General features: G+C 47.0%; 1 protein-coding gene across 2 annotated transcripts in view; it reads right to left on the reverse strand.

The window, feature by feature from the left end:
• Window positions 1-12,323, reverse strand: part of RIF1 (replication timing regulatory factor 1) — a 357,947-nt gene that overhangs the window by 232,534 nt on the left and 113,090 nt on the right. The gene's annotated exons all lie outside the window — the stretch shown is intronic.

The raw sequence follows: 12,323 nt of genomic DNA on the forward strand, positions 1-12,323 counted from the left end.
ACAACTACCGCCCTATCACCAATATCCCCACTCTGGCCAAGCTGTTGGAAAAATGTGTGCAACTCCAACTAACAAAACACATTGACCCGTTGGAACTCCTCGACCCTCATCAATCAGGCTTCCGAGCGAAACACAGCACGGAAACGGCCATGACACACATAATTGATGACGCCCTCCAAATCCTGGATCGCAATGACTCCTGCCTCCTCATTCTCCTGGACCTCTCCTCAGCATTCGACACGGTCAAACATGAGAACCTATAAGAGCTCCTAAATACCAGAATGGGCTTATCCGGGACTGTGCTCAAATGGTTCACTTCCTTCCTTCACAACCGATCCCAGAAGTTCAAGATCAACAACGTGCTGTCCTCTCCAGTGCCAGTAGATTTAGGCGTCCCACAAGGATCTTCCCTCTCACCCACGCTGTTCAACCTCATCATGGAACCACTCGCTACCCTGCTCCAGGCATCCAATGTACACTTCCACATGTATGCCGATGACACTCAACTTTACCTAAAGGTACAGTCCCCGGAAGATATCAAACTTCTGAACTGCACACTTAGGAACACCCAATCTTGGTTGGCCGACAATCACCTCAAACTAAATGCGTTGAAAACTGAGTTCCTCCTGATATCACCCCCTGCGAAAATTACCACCACCCAAATATGGCTCAATCACCTAACAGCATTCAATGTCAAACCCACCGTCGTGGACTCAGCGAAATCCTTAGGCATCACACTTGACTCAAAGCTCAATATGCAACAGCACATTAGCAAAGCAACGAAAGGAGCTAACTTTCAAATCAACACTTTGAGGAAACTCAAACCCTTCCTCCCAGCCAAGGACTTCCAAACTGCTGTACAAGCACTAGTCATCCCCCGCATAGACTATGGAATTGTGGCCCTCAGCGGTCTCCCTCAAGCAACAACAGCACCCCTAAGAGCCTCCCTAAATGCTGCCGCGAGACTCATTTCGGGCTCAAGGAAACACTCTCATATAACCCCTGACCTGAAATCCCTGAAATGGCTTCCCCTCGAAGCCAGAATACAATTGAAAATTGCGGTTATGACACATTCAGCCATACACCACAAGGCTCCCACCTACCTCACTCAAAAGTTGACTAGATCAGGAGGTTCGAGATCCAATAGAAGTACTAAAAGTCTGCTCCTGAAACCTCGCAGATTCCGTAAGGAAAAAACCTACAAACGCTCCTTCTCAGGAATGGCACCCAGGATCTGGAATGCACTCCCTCCTGAAACGAGGATTATCTCCTCCACTGTACTCTTCAAGAAAGAAGTGAAAGCCATCCTTATTGCCAAGTTTACCTGATCCTCACTGTTGCTGCTCAGAGACTTTGCACCAATCTTGTAACGTTGGATACTTAATGATCCAATAACTTTCTGTTCATGACCTACTGACCTCTTTTGCAGTTGGATCAAAGACTCTGCACCGTCCTATAGTATTGTCTTTTGAGGGTTTACTGGTATCCACTGATCTCTATGGCAGCTGGATCAGAGTCTCTGCACCGCCCTATCCTAATGTCTATTTGAATGTTTATTGTTATCTCTAGACCTGTATTGAAGCTAGCTCAGACTCAGCACCGTCTTAAATTTTTGTCTATTTGAGTGTTCTCTGCTATTTCATGATCTCTATTCTAGTTAGATCAAAGACTCTGCACCGCCTTATTTTACTGTCTGAGTGTTTACCTGTATCTTATTGGCACATGATTGTTATCCTATTATGCTACCGTTCACTATACTGTACCCAATTATTATGTCTACTCACCCTCCTGTTGCCCACTCCCCCCCCTTGTGAAGCGCTCTGATATCTGTTAAGATCTTGTTCGCGCTATATAAAACTTTGAATAAATAAATAAATGCACTAGTACAGACTCTGCCCTCGATAGAAATGCATCTAGTGTCCCTTTCACAATCCCCCCCCCCCCACCAATGAATCCTTCGCCTTCCGGTTGCTCATGCCACCAGATAATCAGATGACCAAATGGCAGACCCAGTACCAACGGGACAGTCCATACAATCCAAAACCTTGAGAGAGGTTCTAGCCCCGGTCCTCTGTATTTTTCTGGACAAAAAAAGTCCAGGCTGACCTATGATCTCCACCCGACGATAGTGAGACAAGAAACTGCAATTAAACACCTTAGGCTTGTCCTCACCCCCTCCTTTTGTCAACAGTAAGTAAGTATCCGTGTAATGAGATAGGCGTTTCAAAGTTCTGAGGGTTTTAAGGGGGTGGCCCGGCCAAGCCCTGCCTCTTCCAGCCCCTGACTGGCGCGGACAGGCCCGCCCTTGGCCGGGGCTTCGCCCGGGCACGCCCGCGCGCGTCCCGCGCTGTGTGAGCCCTCAAGTGTTTTTAAAGCGCCTCCTGGCGCCTAACGTTGAGGCGGTGTTGTGCGCCACTGGAGGATGCTGAGATTGATAGTCCCCTTCCTTGGATGGAAAGAGTGGCTGCAGAAGATTTGTTGCAGTCTCCCTGGGACTGTTCAGGTGGCAAACCAGTAGGGCAGTGAGCAAAAGAAGATCTCCACTGAGGGCAACAGGAGGTAAGCGAGGGACCCCTGCATTATTGTCTTTATCTCTTAAGTGTCTATGCAGGACTGCAGAAGATGACAACTTAAGAAGATATTATCTAATGAAGTGCTCCAGGGTCCACGCACATGGGCAAGACTATTCAGATGATTATGACTATCACAGAGATCCCCTACTACAGAAGGAAAATTTAGAGCGCAAAAGGTGAACATGTATTTTCAGCAGTAGTAAAAGGGTCCATTAATGCAAAAATCCACAGGATATTGATGACCCACTGGGGTGCAGACACTGGTCGTCAAAAAGATGCCTGCAGAGTTAGTCCTCTGAAGCACAAACTGTTGCCAAAGCACATGGTGAACGTTCACCATGTGGTATGGCAACAAGCAAGTTGGGTAGGGTTCTTCTGCCCTGTGTGTGGCGAGAGGGGGCAGAAGAACCCTCCCCACCCTGCTTGTTGCAATTCCACATGGTGAACAGGATGTTTTTTTCTACTTGAACTCTTGCCATTGAACGAGGGCAAAAAGGCCTTTGCAGCTGGCTGATTGTGCACAAGGATGGTGCTGCTCTGTCCAAGGAGAGAGGCCCTTGACCTCTACCTCATCCACATCCACATCCACATCCACATGGCAGCCACAGTCTAGAACAGATGCTGAGCCACTCATCATTGTGAGTTCTGGGGGTGATAAAGAGAACCGTTTACTGCATATCAGATGGCATCCAACACAAATCTATGCATCTATGATGAGGTAGAACAAGTAGACAGAGTATGTCTGAAAGGCATCCCCTTTAGTAGGCCCACAGCAATCACAGATTCCATTGGAGGGTTTCCGTATGCCAATATGCATGAGGCATCAGCTAAATGCATAATGCGAAGAAGTCTCGGCTATGGATTGAAGAAATGTTTTCGCCTGCAATATTGAGATAACCTGAATGTACGAGACTTGTTGCGGGGGCAGAAGAGCCCTCAAAGCCACTAGTTTCAGAATGGTCCTTTTGAAGGGGACCCTCTACACAGACAGAAGTTGGGAAAGGACTCATTGAAGGAAAAATCCCAACATGGGCAATTAGGATCACCATCATTCATAGGTGGTCTGAGACCAGCAGCGGCAAGCCCACCTTCAACACACTGTCAAAGTACAGAAACAATTGCATCTTCAACCTGCAAACATCATGCAAAGGCTGCCTCTGGTGATAGGCAAGGTCCCTGGAGGCTCAAAGACTACCCTCAAAACTTCCTATGCTGCTGACTAAATTAGTATGTAGAGGAAAGTAAGCCCAGCGAGAGATGCAGCTTTGTTAGTTTTAAAGCTGCAAAGGTCATATCTATAAGTGAGTCTTGGATGGTCCCAGAAACCATTCCAAGTGTGGCATCCTGATGACAACGGTGGTGCCCAAGGCACAAACAGAATCTGTGGTATCTAGGTCAGACCATAAAATGTAAATTGCTGCATTCTGGCCACCATGCACTCACTGGACAAATGTATTTCATAAGTCATCAGGCAAAGCAAGCTAAACTTCAGTGGAAATTTCCCAAATAGTGTGAGTGCAGCGACCTGAGAAGGAAACTGCATTTGGGGAACAGAGCACCGAGCTAGCAGATTAAAGGTCCTTCTTGCCCATGGCATCTATTTGGTTGACTCTGTCCAGATGGGCAGTAGACAGTTTATGTTCACTTTGCTCAGGGAAGACTGAACTTTAAGTGTTTCAGGAAGAGGATGCTCCCCCCAGAATGTCAGGATCACCCAGCACATGTTTGTGTCATCTCAGCACGTGATGATTACTAGCAAGGTTGAGCGGTACTTAGTCAAGGCCTTCATGACCAAGTCAGGGCTTCATTAAAAGGGCAGCAAAGGTGCTGAAGTGAATAGCCAGTGCTACAAAATTTCAGTTATCAGGTTAGCTTCAGTCCTACCAAAGATAGTTGCAAACCCAATGTATTTGCAGCCCTAGAAAACCACCAACCCAAAAAGATAACTATCTACAGCTGGTAACCCTAATGCAAATCCCCTTCAGTCTCTGGTGAATTACTCAAGTCTCTATAATATTTTAAGATCAATGTGCAAGCAAGCATCAGTATAATGAGGAGGGAGCAAGTGATCAGCCTTCATTATGGGAAACTAAGTTAAGGCCTGGTCACATATCAATATCTGAGCCTAAAAGATCCTCCAGCTTTAACAAATATTTCCAATGCAAAGTGTAGGAAGCTGGCTCTGTATAAACTATGCCAAACTAAAGTATAGTGTGCACAGAGTCCAGTAGATCCCCAGAGGTATAGCAGAGGCTAAAGTACATAATACCTCACTCTCTTTAGTGGTAGTGTGAGCGAGCGGTCAAGCTTAGAGGGTAGTGTTAAGCATCTGTTGAACACACTCCGTCAAGAAGTGAGGTCCCACACTCAGAGTGAATCCAGACCAATAGTTTGCATAAAAAGTATGCTTTATTTCTAGAACCGGGATTTACTTAGTAGCAGGTACGCAGACGCTTTGTGCTTTAGGATTGCCCTTCATCCTGCGTGGGCTCTGTAACCTGGACTCTCGCCCTGAGAGCTTGCTGCTGTTTGGATTCTACCCCTCGCCGGACCCGCTGCGCGGGTCCCGCTTCGTGTGTGATGACTGCTGGGCTCCATAGGACTCTGGTTTTGGAGCGGGTGTGGAGCGAAGGGGAAGAGCTGCAGGGCTGCGAGCGACTCCAACTACCAGGAGTCCCTGCCTGGCCAATTGTGCACACCTGGCCCGCTCTCCCTGCAAGCCCCGCCTCCAGCGCGTCACCCGCTCTATAACTTTGACATCGTCTACCGCTGCGCGGGAGTGCCCGGGGCGAAGCCCGGGCAAAGGGCGGGCCCTCTGAGGCCCTCATAGGCCGGATAAGGCCGGGCTGGGCCTACTCTCTTCAGTTTATTGTTTGTATACTGGAGTACTATTTCTTTCTTTGACTATCTCCTTTTAAGTCTCGTACCCATAGCTTCTTGTTATGCCGTCCCCGGCCACGGAGGGCACGCCAATGAAGCGGGGGGGGGGGGGGGGGGGGATTTGGGGGGGGGGGGGGGGGAGTTAAAAATGGGACTTTAGATAATTATTTCCCTCGGGCTGTGGGAGATGGAGATAAGGAAAGCACCTTGACCAAGCGCAGGGCGGAGCGTAGACGTTCCATTGAAAACCTGAAAAATAGGCCCCTTGGAGATAACTCTATATCACTTAGCGAGGACCCATCCTCACTGGACGACGTCCCCCTTTTGCTGAGGGATTGTACCAATAACCCTATTGAATCAACCACTAACGTTACCCCCCCATTAGCCCAAGTTGTGTGACTGTTGATCTAATTACCCAGCCCCCACCTGCCATTAAAGCCAGGAAAGCTAAACCTAAGCCAACTCTTGTGCAAGGGGTACACGGCCCCCCACCTAACAAACGCAGGAGGAAGTCGAGGGGTGGCCAGGGAAAAACTAAAACAAAAATTCCTCACTCTGATTTTGGGAGAACCTCAAACCCCCCCCCCCCCCCCCCCCAACCACTGAGAGGTTATTGGAAGATGTACATATAACACCCCCCGAAATGGCTACCATTACTACCGATTTGGCTGATGCCACGGTAAATAAAGTTACCAATGTTCCTCTTTGTTGTCCCGCTAGGAAATTTGGAATTTTTGCTTAGGTCACTGTTATTGCCGATTAGTGAGAGCATTAAAAAGGTTGAGATTAGACTCACTATCCTGGAGGCCACATTAAGTAGCATGAAATCTTCGGTTAGCCCCCAGGGTAGATCTTTCGAGACTAATCCCCCCCCATTGTCCCTCCCAATTTCCCTAACACGACAGTTAGTTTGGTACCCCCCTTAGCGACCACTGCTGTTCCCCCCCCACAACCCCTTATGGCTAATTTAGCCCCAGCTCATCCACGAAAACCTAATATCTCACCCTTGCCTGTAGGCCTAGCTCCCCCTATGTCAATCACTGGCAGTATTGCTCCCCCACCCTCAGTGAAGCCTGCTCCTAGACCCCGTAGACCCAATCTCCCTCCAGAGGCAAATGATTTTATGGTAATTATGGCCGGTGTTCCCCCACTTGAAGTGGGCGAAGGCGAGAACTTTTGCTCACTGAAAAGCAAGGTTATCAAGTGGTTGAATTGGAACAGACCCCTTCCGGCCCATTTTAACAATTAAATCATCATGGTGAGAAGGGTACCTTGGGTGGGTAAAACAAATAAATCTATAATAGGGGATTGTATCCTGGTGAGTTTGAGACGCTGGGACTGTTACCCATATATGTCATGGGAAGAATAGATCCCTCGAATCTACAATCCAGACTCTACAAGTGTCGTTTTTCTTCCCTCCTACCCCTACGTATCTCGATCAAGCCCACGACAACTGGACGAGGGTCGTCCGGAGGGGTAGACACCATGATTTTAAAGTTCGCCCAGTTTTTCATCGTCCGGTGACACCCTTCCATGACTTCAATCGATTTAGCTGCCTGAACGGACTCGAGGGGGTTGATTGACATATGGTCAGATATACCAACACAAGGGGATATGTATGTCCAGGCGTTGTAAATACAGGGGGTTCAATATCGGAACCTGGGCAGCAAAGCCCGCGGGCACAGCAAATTTCACCTAGTAGGGCTAGGGGGACGGAGGCAAATGAGATCATGGTTATAGCTACTGAGCCTATAATGGGAGGAAATGGGTTGGAACCCGGTCAGGTGGAGACTGTAGAACTAATTGGGCTCAGTGGGGGAATAGAGCATGTTCATGTCGTAATGAGAGCTATTTCCTGGAATATAGCAGGCTTGGCAGCCAAATTTAACAACAAAGAGTGGCGCAACTATATTAGCAACTTTCATATAATTAGCCTCCAGGAGACATGGACCCTTGATAATAGCAACTTCCATATTCAGGGGTATAAATGTTTCTTCGTCCCGGCGCAAAAAACGAGATCGGGGAGAGCCATGGGAGGACTATCTATATATGTAGATCTAAACCTTCCGGGCAGCTGGTCCATTACGGACTGGAATTCACATGCTATACAAGCAGCACGGTTTAATGGGAAGGGGCTAAGACTAACTGTTTTCAATATCTACAACAATGGGGTAGGGGGAGACCATACCTCATTTGTAGGAGAACTGGATGACAGATTGGGTCAGGAAATTATAGCTAGGAAAGCGGGACAGGTACCTGCTCTACTGGTCATGGGAGACTTTAACCGTCACCTATGCTCGGCATTGGTCCCAATAGATGCAGAATGGTCTCATTGCCCCGTAAAGAAAGGGCCGCATTTCTCCCATACGCCGGATGGTCTAGCTTTTAGTAAACTCCTTCTCAACCACAATCTAGAGCACACTATTAATATGATGGGTGTGCAGAGCGATGGCAGCCTACCACCAACATTTAAGGGTAGAGGATGCTCCTCTTTTATTGACTACATTTTAGTTTCTAGACTTTTAATAAATAGAGTCATCAGCGTAGGGATAGAATGGAGCACTTTTAGTGACCACAATCCCCTTGTATTGGGGTTGCTGCATCTGGCGGGTCCAAGAAACAGATACCAAGGCACAATCACTGAGAAGGTAACAGACCAGGGAAGGAGACTAAGGTGGTCCAAAATAGACGGGGAAACCTTCTATAAATCCTTGATGGACTCTGGTAAACCCGCCATGGATGACTGTTTAGACATGGGTGTACAAGGTCCTCGGTTGCTTGAAGCATTTGGTCAGATTGCTGACCTTATAGACGGTCTATTAAAAACTAGCGCGCCCATAAGGAACCAGTGTAACCCACGTTGGTTTGATAGAGATTGCTCAAAGGCTTTGAGGGAGCTCAAAAGCAGCCTCGAAAACAAACCAAGGGATATCCTACAAATTGCTATGTGTAGGAACAAATATAAGAGGGAGACTAAGAGGAGGAAATTAGCTCTACAGGGAGAAGCGTGGGCAGACCTAAGAGAAGCGGGGGAAAATAGGGACATGGCCGGGTTCTGGAAAATTATCAATCAACCAACTTTCCAGGAATGTAATGCCCCGGAGATAGGATCAAACATCCTACCAGAACAATGGGTCTCTCATTACAAGGGGCTGTACAATCACGAGCCAGGAACAACTGAAGAGCATGCAGGGACCCCACACCAGGGCACTACAGTAGTGTTTTCCATTAAGGAGATCACTGCTGGAATAGAGGGCTTGACAAAAAACAAAGCCCCTGGCCCGGACGGGATCCCCCCTGATTTGTTTCTGAGCTGTGTAGAACTGTGGGCCCCCATAATGACTAGGGTCATAAATACCGCCATTACTTGTGGTTTGCCGCCGTCCTGGTCAAAGGCCATAATCGTCCCTATTTTTAAGAAGGGCAACAAGGACGATCCCCAGTGTTATCGCCCGATTTCCTTGATTGATGTGTCTGCCAAACTCCTGGGAAGGGCGATCCTCAATAGATTGTCCGAGTGGACCGAGGAAAATAACATCTTTTCGGACACTGAGTATGGATTCAGGACGGGGAGGTCCACCAGTGACCAATGCCTGACCCTCTACATGCTGACTGCCAAATACACCATGGCCAGCAATGAAGCCATTTATATGGGGTTCATGGACTTGGCAGCGGCATTCGATCATGTAAATAGGGAGAAACTCTGGGTCATGATGTCTCTTATGGGGATTGAGGTTGGCCTAATTAACATTTTAAGGGAACTCCATAGTGATACCTCCGCAAAAGTCTGATTTAATAGGGAGGGTGGGTTGACCGACTCATTTCCTTGTAAGAGTGGGGTACGGCAAGGCTGTATTCTTGCCCCATTTTTATTTTCACTCTATATAAATAACCTGGAGCAGTTTTTGTTAAATTTAAAGACAGATTACCCAAGGGTAGGGTTGCGTCATATTCCCGTACTGCTTTACGTAGATGACACGGTCCTGCTTGCACGTACGCCTAGGAGCTTACAGATTTTGATCAATGGCTTTGTTAAGTTTATGGGCTCTTTAGATCTTTTTGTCAATTTGGGTAAATCATATGTGTTGTTGGCTGGTAACAAACCATGCACCAAATTTACGTATACGATAGGAAACCATAAAATAGAAGAGGTCAAAACATTTTCCTATCTAGGTCTAATTTTTGACGGGTCTTTACAATTTAATTCCCTGGTTGAGGAGCGCTGTTGCAAAATGATTGCTACTAATGGCGCTATTGCAAGCTATGGTAGGAGGGTAGGTAGATGGAGCCCTGAACAGGTGATGAACCTGTATAGCTCCATATACTGCTCCAAAGTGATCTATGGGGCAGAGGTATGGGGCTTTGTCAACACCATGAAAATACAGCGGGAAGAAAATAAATACTTAAGAACCCTCTTGAGAGTACCCCCAAGCACCGCGGGCTTTATAGTACACAGGGAACTAGGGAGGCCCTACCTAGAAGATCTGGTAAAACTTAGACCAATAGTGGCCTGGTTAAAAATGTGGGTCAACCCCGGGGCGTCTCGGAGCAGGGAAATTCTAAATGATTGCTTAGAAAGAGACAAATGTATGAGAATCCCATGGCTCAACTATGTAAAGAGTACCTTAGAGGCTCTTGGCTACAGGAACCTTTTCACTGACCCGGTAGCAATTGTATCCCAGCACAAAGCGTTAGTAAAAAAAGCTTTTTTAGATCAAAAAGCACAACAGAGAGCTGAGGCTGAAGGGCCCAAAAAGACTGTGAGGGCTCATAACCTGGTTAAGAGCACCGAGGGAATGGAGCCATACTTGTACCTCATGCATAATGCTCAGGACAGATTTCTGATGTGCCGTTTTCGATTAAATCTACTTCCGTATTTATTGGCATCACCAGCAGGGTTTTTAACCACAACTGAGCAGAAAGGAACCTGCAGTTGCGACAACAGGTCTCCGCAGGATTCCCTTCACTTTGTACTCCTGTGTCCTTTGTACTCAATGCCCAGGCGTAGATTTTTAGTGAAAATTTTAAAACATGCCAAACTGAAACATGCTAGAGAGGCCTTAATCTATTTACAGAAAGCATCTGATCCTTTAACATTGTGTTGTATAATGAATTTTATTAAAGTGGCGGTCCGATTAAGGGTAACCAGAGGAGAGGAATGATTCCTTAAACTGTTATTTGTCTTCTTTTAAAAGGTCAAATCCTCTTTTTCTTTTTTGTTATATGTATAAATAATTATTATAATTAGGATTCTGATAATGATTTAATGAATTTTTTTTTAATCATGTGTATATGTATGTGCTTTTATGGTGATTTTTAATCATCGAATAAAGAATCCTTGAATTGAATAGTAGCAGGTACTTTATACTTTTCATACAATGGTACTTTTCAAAATACAGTGAAGACAGGTTTTGAAGGAACAGTAAAATTACTTTTGCAGTTGAGAAACTGTTGCAAGCTTTTCACAAAAACTGTATTACTTTTAGATTACTTGGTAGTTCCTTTTCTAGTTTGGCATGAAACAAATTATTAACAGCTTAAGGAACACAGGACATCAGTAAATAGGTTCTTTCTTTGAAAGGCACCAAGTTTCATTTGGTGCAATACAAAACCAGAAAAAACAACACCATACAATCCTATGGAGAAAAACGAAGTGTTAGGTTTACAAGTAGGTAAACGTTTTGGGATGAGAAGTTTGGGGAGAAGGGGGCGGTGGGGTAGAAGCAAGGTTCAGGTTGGCACTAAAGGGGCACTACCAGTAGCACTAGTGTGGCCGGGAGCAGAGTGCAGGGTGCCAATGGGGCTAGGGCAGTGCTTAATTTGAGCCTGTGGTTTCTGGTGTTCAGCACCGGCACTATAAATTCAAACTCTTTTTTGAGAGGCATGGAGATTAAGTGATTGGCCTTGAATCACAGGATGTTGAGCCGAAGCCAAAACTCAAAACTTGGTTCCCCAGCTCCAAAGTCGGCAGCTCTGGCCATTAGGCCTCATCCTCGTCCCAATTCCTAGTTAGTTGTTGGCTCTGTTTTAGGCAGTGTTACAGGAGAAATGTGCTGGTGCAAGCTTCCTCCTGACGAAAGCACAAACATAATTTTTTTTTTACAAATTAACCACTGCAGCTCGGTCTTGGAAGCCAAGCTCCTGGGATTAAGGTCAGGGCAAAGGGGGTCCCGTGTTAGCACCAAGTCCACACCACCAGCGGAGCAGGGGAGGCAGGGTGCTCAAGAGGTGTCGGGAGCCCAGTGCTTTCCTACAAAGGATGTCGGTCGCAGAAAAGAACTGCAGGCTGGAGCCAGAAGAATGGACAAAGGGAACCAACAACTGGAGGATGAAATTGAAGAGTTGCTGGACACATTCAGTCAGGCACCACAGGACACTGGGGCTGCGGGTGCAGGGGTGTCTTTTCATGTCTGGTTCTTCTCACCGGTTGAGGTCGGGGGGACCCTTCAGGATAAGGCTGATGGCATCGAGGAGAAGGTCGTCCAATGCTGGAACACAGGTCTGGTTGGCCAGGGGGGCCTTGCTGGGGTGTTGGGCTACTAGCACAGGCCGTAGGCGTCAGGTGCAGAGTGGTGAGGACTTGCAGATCCAGCTGGATCTGGAGTCCTGGCTTGGTGTTGTACAACTCCGGTGTCCACAGAAGATCAGAGTTCTTTTGGAAGGCAGGGCAGGTCTCTGGGATTCCTGAAGGCTGTTTGCTGCAGGACATGTCGGTTTCAGCTTGCAGGGGATAGGCCGGTAGGGCTGGGGCCAAAGAAGTTTTTGACGTCATCTTCTGTAGCACAGCTCTTGGGTCCATCTTGTCAAGTGAAACCTAGCTTCTGTATTCAGGGCTGCCCCCCAAATACTGTATTTAGGGGGCATTTTTGG

This window comes from Lissotriton helveticus, chromosome 3_1 (assembly GCF_964261635.1).
Source record: "Lissotriton helveticus chromosome 3_1, aLisHel1.1, whole genome shotgun sequence".
NCBI classification, from domain to species: Eukaryota; Metazoa; Chordata; class Amphibia; order Caudata; family Salamandridae; genus Lissotriton; species Lissotriton helveticus.